The following is a 9,136-nucleotide window of genomic DNA, read 5'->3' as shown; positions in this document are numbered from 1 at the left end:
GTACACACACACACACACACACACTCACACACACACACACACACAAGCTCATAAAAGGTATTGTTATGTAGGATCCACAGAGCCTGTTGGAGCCCCACCAGTGCTAACACAGATAATGGCCTAGATCACACACTAAAAACTAGGCCTGGCTCTCTCTCTAACACACACACACACACACACACACACATACACACACACACACACACACACACACACACACTTTCACCCTCTGTCACTTTGTCTCTGTTTTGCACTCTCTCCTCTTGCCCCCTCTCTGTTTTTTCTGTTTTTCGCTCCTCTTTCTCTCATGCTGCTTCTCTCTCGTCCTGCCACAGTCTCCTCTGTGAACATTCACACTAATGTCCATCATTACAGTTTAACTTGATATTCATGTTTCTTTTCTTTCCTTTTTTTTTACAGTAAAACTATGTGCTCAACAATCGCATGGATCCAGATTGTTTTATGTAATCACCACAGAAACATCACCAACGTTTAGCCGGTGATGCTAAATAAACCATCATGAGGAGCATAATAAATGTTGAGCAAATCAGTTAAAATCTTCTTGGCTTCTAACAAACCAGACATTTATGCTTGCCTCATTTTGAGCTATTCTCAGACCATCTAGCATTTGGATCTCACATGTTAAAAAAAGCGGGGGGAGGATTTGTACTAAGCTTTTTGTTGGTAGTAAATCCTGGAACAAACCGAACAAGAGCAGAACTTATTAGACACCCCTGAACATCCTGTATCACCATCACCGAAATGCATCTCACCCTGAGGCCTCTGTGACACACAAAGACATAAAAGGACACCCCGCTCGCACCTTAGGTCTCAATAAGTGTAACCCCTTCCACGCTTTCACACACCTTGAGACCGAATACAACACACACAAGCGCGATGAGACATCCCAGGACACCACGAGCTGCCAAGATGAGGAGTCTGTTTTCCATCTCTTCAGGGCAGCGGTTCAACATGTTAAAACCAGTTTTGCCTTTCAGGTTAGGACTGATTAATATTTTAAGAGGTTTGTGCGCCCCAGGCTGTCAGAGAACATAAGCCAGAAAAAAATGACTCATGCATGTAGGTATTTGTATGACTTCATATTTATTTATAAAATGAACAAAACAGTTAAACCCTATCCTCTTCATTATACTGTAATGTACTGTCCTGTACTACTGTAGAGCACCACACTGTGCCGAACTGTGCAACAAACTGGAAGGATGCTGGTACAAATCACAAGAAACTGCATGCAAAGTATAAAAGAAGCTACAGCTCTATGCTGAAGCTAGCACACACACATGAACTCATTGTGTGTACGTACAGTATATTTCTGGTTTGAGGTAAAACTGAGGCTTCTGGTGCGTGTGTGAAAGAGAGAGAGAGACAGAGAGAGAGAGAGAGAGAGAGAGAGAGAGAGAGAGAGAGAAAGAGAGAGAGAGAGAGACGGGGACAAGCAGGAGGGAAGGAGTGTGAAACTCGTAAATTGTGAGAGCAGTGTGAAAGTAGGGCAGGTATGAGAGAGTGGAGAGCAGCAGAGACACAGAGCTTGGGGAAAGGAACTATACTTGGGAAAACTATACTTGGCAGATAGGGAATGGAAAGAGGAGAAGTTCAGAAGCAACACAGTCAAGCCCAAAGAAGTGTTTCGCACCTGACGACGGACCGCTTGATAAGAGCACAAATACCGCTAGAGAGGGAAACATTGGAGAAAAGGTTGAGGACTGACAGCTTTCTGTGGTTGTAAGAACCCTCATATTAATTTAATATTTCAACCCTGATATAAACTTGTGAAACATTTCGGTTCTGCCCTTTCTTCATCAAAGTAATGTTTGTAAGATTCAGATGCTCATGCACACTGAATATGTAGGCTTGGAGCTCAACATCAGTGCAGAAAATATCCATTAACAAGAAATACAGTACAGCACCCACATTTATAATCAGAGGTACAATATATGAAATGTATTCAATAGTACAACTGATAATCATATTTGAACCATTTTGTGGGCCATCTGAAGGTCTGTGTCTCTTATTACTCCAATTAGAAGGAAATGAATAAAGCAAATGATGATTTATTTGATAAAAAATGGTTGATGATGACACAGACTGCCCTGACTACATATCAATGAGTCATTTGACTTTTTGTATCTTGGTATTTCCTTGCTGAAACCCTTTTGTGATTAAATGAATGTGTAAAGGACGTTTGGAGCACATCTAGCATGATAAAGGGAGACAGAAACATTTTTTACACTCACATTGACTGTCACTTTCAAATATAAATAGTTACAGTTCATGGCTAACTGTAGAGCTTTTACTTTCACTAGCAACATTTTTTTTTATCACATTGGATGTCTAGTAATAATTCAATGATTTCATTCAAACTGCAGTGAACTTAAAAAAAAAAAAAGACACACACACATACACACACGATTATGACTTTATCATCTTAAAAAAAAGAAGGAAAAGGAAACCACAGAAAGAAAAAGATGATTTATTATGAGTCATGTAGAAGCAACAAGTACAGACTGTAAAAAATATGGTTCTAGAGCTTGTGTTGAACTAATTGCATCCACTGCTGTTACAATACACTGAGTAGTTTCAAGTGGTCTGGACCGACGGGCCTATTTACAGTAGCTGTGTGAGAGCAGAGAGCTATCAGTGGTCTGGGTAGTTTCTTGCTGCACGAGAAATGATGCAAGCTAAGCAGCTAGAAGACAAACTGCAGGGATCATTTTTGGATAGTTTTCAGATAAGTAGTTGCTCATATTATTATCAGATGCACTGTTACTATTATTGTATATATTTAAATCATCTTGTGCTTTGTACTTTGCATCCAGACAGAAATGTTTTTAATCTGGTGCACAGTTATTAGTAGAGTTGTGTAATTGTGTTTTTCTGGGTGTAGTTACTAGTAAATCTGTCAAAATTCACATAGGACTTCGACATTATCACCCTGAAAGAAGTCCTTCCTACATTCATATTCATATATTAACAGACCATTAGTACAGCCGCTCAAAACAAACCTTCCACCCAGTTACTCTGCAGTCTTTCCCAACACTGCAATATCTTCTGTAGCTTACAAAGTCAAAAACCCCTCCAGGAGGAATTCCCCTCTGTAGCGCTCCAACTTCTACTATTTTTGTTTGACTTTTGTCTCAGAGAACATTTGCTGTATGTAACTCAGCCTGGTGCTGCTACGGCAAACTACTAATCAGAACAAGGAGTCTTTGGGCAGGCAGGTCATTGGAGTTCTTACTTCTCATCACAGATGTGTGTCGCCGAAATAACATTTTCAGTTGCGTCAACATCAACGTAAGCGCGAGTGGCTGTCCCTTTTTTGCCTTGAAAACACTGTGCTGTGCTTACAGAGACTAATGGGACGACTAATCCTGCAAGCTTGATACACACACTCAGGCTAGCACTAACACACAAACGCTGTTTTACCAGATATCGTCATCAGAAGGCATGGAAAACCTTTCTGCTTGAAACATATCACACTGAATTATCTTTTTTGAGCATATAAGAGACTTGACCCCAAACTTATCTGTCCTGTCTTAGTTTGACCTTTAACCTCTTAAGCTAACAAACAACAAACAAATGATGTTGGCATAAAACAGGGCCTGTGCTTTATTGTTGATGTTGTGGAATTATAGAAGTGCAGAATCTTGTAAATGTAGCAACATTAAATCAAACAAAGAAGAACTCACATGCACTAAAAATCAGCATGGCCAGCTAATAGCTAAAGGCTAATACAGAGTCGCAGTGACATCCGAACTTCCCATCTCTGCTCCAGAAGTTAAAAAACTTCAAAATCACATTGACATTTGTAATAATGGGGATACAAATCCAGCCTGGGAAAATAACCTGAATCGACAGTAGGCGTACGTTTTGTGTGTGAGCTTCATTACAGCTGATATTACAGATCTGTAATATCAGCTGGACCTAAAGGGCTGAATGGTGTGGACATTTTCAGATAGCAGATATCACAGCTAACGTAGTTGGCAAAATATCTTTAGAAGAGTAAAGCAGGTTATGATGGTGAAGTTATGATGATGCAAATATCTAGAGCTGTAGTTTTCTAGAGCTGTGTACTTATAAAATCAACAAGGTTTACATTTCCAAAAGCAAGTGCTGTAGCGGATATCAAACTGTCTTAGAATATGAAAAGTAAACCATATATATATATATATATATGCTTTATTTTTTTCAGAAAGATCAATGAAAGTTTTGCTTATTGAGAGATTTCATTGAGTTATAGAAGTTAGAGAGTAGAGGCTATAGAGTAGAGGCTATAGCTGGAACTTGACATCATTACTCTGGCTCTCTATAGGTTACCTGTGGATGAAATATGAATTAGAACTATGAAGTTTTTTGTGGAGTCATCCATGCTGAGCTGTGTGAAAATCATATACTGGCTAAAAAGTGGTACAATGGTGTCAGAATAAGTTTAACATCATTTATCCTGCTGAGATGTGGCAGTTTTAGCAGCGTCAGCAGTGTAGATATGGTTTCAATCTGATATACAGCAAGCTCAGGCCATAAACGCTACACCTTCTGAGTAAAGTGATGGTGGCAATATTTCTCTCAATTGCTTCTCTGGGGCATTTTTAACACTTTATGTCACCTTTAGGAGGGGAACTTGCTTTCTGAAGGCGCAAGGTGCAAGTCAAAGCTGTCCTGTGTTAGGAACATCAACTTTTCTCTGTGTAGTGGAAGCAAGTGAAGTGAGAAGTATGCAATTCATCCAGAACTGTCCTTTTCGCTCAAGCTACCTATCACATGATGCGTGGCGTGCGTGCGTGTGGGGTGAGATGGACCGAGAGGTTCAAGATTAGCAAAGAGGTGAAGGCGTTTTCAGCTACTTCCTAATGTACTTTAGACTGTTTTTGTCCTCTGGCCCACTCTCCACAGCTGAACTCCCCAGTGTGGAATTTATTAAGCGCCAAAGCTGCCAGCTCAGCCAAAAATCTCCACATCACAGAGTGTGAGGGGGGAGAAAATCTATGACATAGCTTTCAACCAAATCTCCTAAATTTGTTTGGGCTGGCCTAATAGCCTAACTGGAGCAGAATCTGATCAGAATCATCTCATTATTTTGTGCACCCTTCTCCTAATGGCTAAAGTTAATTATGGGGAGGGGAGGGGGGTATTTCATCAGTTTTAATAACACGGGGACGCCATTCACAATCAGAGGGGGCTGCTGCAGGATAGAGGAAGTGACAGGAGAACAGACAGATTGCAGAAATGACTGTAGAAGTCACCCGTGATCCATCTGTCCTCATTTGTGCCTTTCTTCCAAATGTTGCAAGATGTAACTACAGAGGAATATATTGTGATCCTTAATCAACTGGTTGTCGGATAATTGAAAAAAATCATCTTTTGGGGCGGCACACTGCAATAAAGAGCAGTGCTTAACGAAGTATATACAGTAATGGCACCTATGTGTACAACATACAAGCAGTGAATCAATTCACTACAGAGCAACATTATGCCTGCACAGACTGTATCTGTCTAGTGTTCATCCAGTGACATCGACCAGAACTGATGGAACGCCTGCACGTGTGTGTGAGTGTGTGTGTGTGTGTTTGTATGTTAGATATGTTGCCCTCTACAGGACCTCATCTAAAGTGATCACACACACACCCCTCCCGAGATCAGTTCATCCTGCTGCCTGTCTCTGCATGAATAAAGGAAGGAAGGGGGAAACTGTAGGATGAAAGAATGAGAGCAGCGGATGAGAAGAGAGGGAGAGCAAAAATTGGGGTGTATATGGATGGGAGAGGAGGGATGTGAATGTTCGCATGCGTATTATGTGTGTGTGTGTGTGTGTGTGTGTGTGTGTGTGCGTCTGTGTTTATCTACCATCTTTGACCCAGATCAGCTAACACAGATCCATGGGTCTTTGAAGGTGGTGGTGGGGGGACAACTAAAGATGCGTTTGAAGTCGTTCAATTAATGCACACTACACACATGAAGGACCATCTGTGAACACAGACACACACACGCGCGAACAGAAACAACGGCCCATCCCCTAACAGCCTGTCCTCATTAGACAATCCCCCTCTCTCTCTCTCTCTCACTCTCTCTCTTGCTCTCTCTCTCTCTGGAGTACCTCCTCTATAAATATCCCGTGCCCTGCCACCCTCCCCACAGGGCACACAGAGACCTGTCAAGGTGGGACCCCTGGCTCATGAGACAACACCAAAATCCAACACACACACACACATACACACACACACCCGCACACACACATACAGGGCTCTGAGGGAACCAAGAGGGAATGGGACAGCATGTTACACTAAAAGGAAATATGCCCAGTGTGCCCGGAGCCTTGCCAGAGGTGGTGTGTGTGTGTGTGTGTGTGTGTGTGCGCGCCTGTGTGTGTGTATGTATTTGTGGATGCATGAACGCATATGTGCATGTGTGCATATTGGAAATGGCTCCACTCAGCTATGGTGAATGCTCTTCACACACTCATTGATATGTTTAAAAGGTCTAACCTTAATAAAAGATAAATACAACTTTTTTCACACTAAAACTGTATTTTTTAATAGGAGCTACTTTCTCAATGTGAGGCGCGGGTGCTCGGCCTTTGCTCTGATGGAGGAATTCTAATGATGCTTGTTATTTGAGGACACGATAATATGTGAGGACACATTTAAAATGATCACACAGTTTTTGCTCTTTCTAAATCAGGCCATGACTACAAAGACTTCAAGGCAGTTTGACACATTGCTGCCTTATGCAATCATTTGGCAAAATCATATAGCTGTTTACTGAGCATATGCTAACATGCATACAATATACTAAGTAATCAAATTAAAATATACTAAAAGTGACGAGTGTAGTGGCTGATGATGGATGGTTCGTTAGTTTTAAATCATTCTGAATTGTTTCTGGAATAACAACAAAAAACTCAAATGCAAAATGAATACACTGTTATTGGGAAACAATGATACACTCCAGCAAGAGGCTGAAGCTTGTCAAAACCAAATCCTCACACCATATGAACAGTTTCTTCCTATCTGCAGCCTTATCATTAAGGCTCCTACTGACCCGGACTCTATCCCCACCATTGACACAACACATTGCGTTAATGTAAAACCCCCATTATCTTATATTTGCACATTAGTGATCTCTGATTTAACATGGTTAAACAACAACTATTATTATTATTGATTGTCATCTCAATCACTTCAATTAAAATTTAAACTTAGAAAATAGATATTAATGCACCACAACACCAAAGCAGATTCCTTGTATGTGTAAACCTGCTTGGCAATAAACCTGATTCTGATTACAATGCTTTAAGTGTAACCTGTGTTTCAACATAATGGGAAGGTATGGACACTTTAATGAGTGATATTTTTTTCTTTCTATTTTGGATGATGGTTAGCACATTCAAATAGAACCAGTTTATTATTTACTCAAACCTAAGTCATAATGCAGGTGCCAGTACCCACATCACAGACACCTGTACAATCTGATGCAACGCAACAGCCCTGCAGTAAATCCTAAATCCTCTTTATGAAGCTCATTGTGTACCCTTTTTGCTGGCACTGAGTCATTCAACCCTGTGATTTATGTTATTTACAGTTTGACTTGTCACAGTATAAAGCGCAGGTGTCACTAATAACACCGATAATGGCTCCACTCCATTTAGGTGAAGGAGCGACATACACATTTCCACAGCTCTGACACTGGAGCACCTGTAGTTAATAATATTAGTCACACCAGTGTTTTACAAGCCATAATGTTCACCATTATAAATGTCTGTTGGATTGCAGTATTGCACATTCACATACATGGGGTGTTCACCGTGTTTAGTAGACACGATATGACACGAAACATGTGTTCCACCTGGTTGGTTTCCTCACCTGTTTTTCCACCTTCTGATGCGCCACGAGCAGCGTGACAGCTAGAGATGTTATTTCCCTTCACGCTATCTGCTGAAATGTTTAAAAATAAGGTCTAGGTTTTACACCGAGGCTGAGTCGACTTTATTGGCAAAACAGGAGCTCGAAGTTTAACATTTAATTGATAATCAACATTGCCATTGATTCATTTTTAGTGGGATCAATGGATTGTTTCTGTACTCTTTTGACTCTGTTCTGCAGGTCGATCTGTAGTGCACCCTGCTTTGACCCTCACTTCAGTATTCTTGGACAAGTGACAGTGAGATTAAGGCTTACAAAGCTCATGTACCGACCCGCACGCATCAATTGGCTGACATGTTTTTGCTGACGGGACTAATTGGGCCGTTTATTGACAGATAACATGAAGTTCAAATTTTGTAAATCAAGGTTTCTCCAGATATGATAGAATACCTTTAGGATCCATAAAGTCCTGTTGTAGATACAGTATACTTGAGCTTGCCTTATTATGTACAGTTGGTGGAGTAATTTGTTATTGAGGTGGACAACTTTGCAATGACTAAACTTTCAAATATGAACCACATTCTCAAATGTTCTGTTTTTTTTTTACGCACGCACACACACTGGTAGTATGATGAGTGATTCAAAAAGGGTGTGAGAAGTCCTTTGGTTAAGTCAGAGGATGCCACAGTGTGAAACACCTCTTCCTTTATCTTACTCCTTTTTTCTTTTTATCGCTCTCTCTCTCTCTCTCTCTCTCTTTCGCTCCAGCTACTTCACCTCCTCTGTGGCCTTGTCACATTCTCTCCTTCCCTCTCTCCCTCACCTCGCCCCCACACTCTCTGCCTCTCTGTCCGTTCCTCTCGGTATGCTTTGTCCTTTGGCTCCATCTCTGTGCGCTTCTATCCGCTTGAACATCGCTAAAAATCCATAAACGCGGGGGAACTACTGAGCCCAGTCTATCCGGCAGGCGTGATGTCTCTTTGACTGATGCTCCCATCTCTCTCTCTCGTCCGTTTACACGTTAAATCATTCTCACCTGACTGATGAATTGCTTTACTGTTCTGCTGCATGAGAATGTGCATTTATATATGTGTGTGTGTTTCTCTCTGTGTGTGTGTGTGTGATGGATGATGCATGTAGGCTGCTTAGTTTGTTACAGTGTTGAGGCAGCTGAGCTCCTGTAGCCCAGCTGCATTACAACACACATGCAAACAGTAATGAAGATGTAAAAATACACAAAGGCATACTTGTTTGGAGGCGAA

Source organism: Scomber japonicus, chromosome 8 (assembly GCF_027409825.1).
Source record: "Scomber japonicus isolate fScoJap1 chromosome 8, fScoJap1.pri, whole genome shotgun sequence".
Taxonomy (NCBI): Eukaryota; Metazoa; Chordata; class Actinopteri; order Scombriformes; family Scombridae; genus Scomber; species Scomber japonicus.
This window is presented reverse-complemented; position numbering follows the sequence as displayed.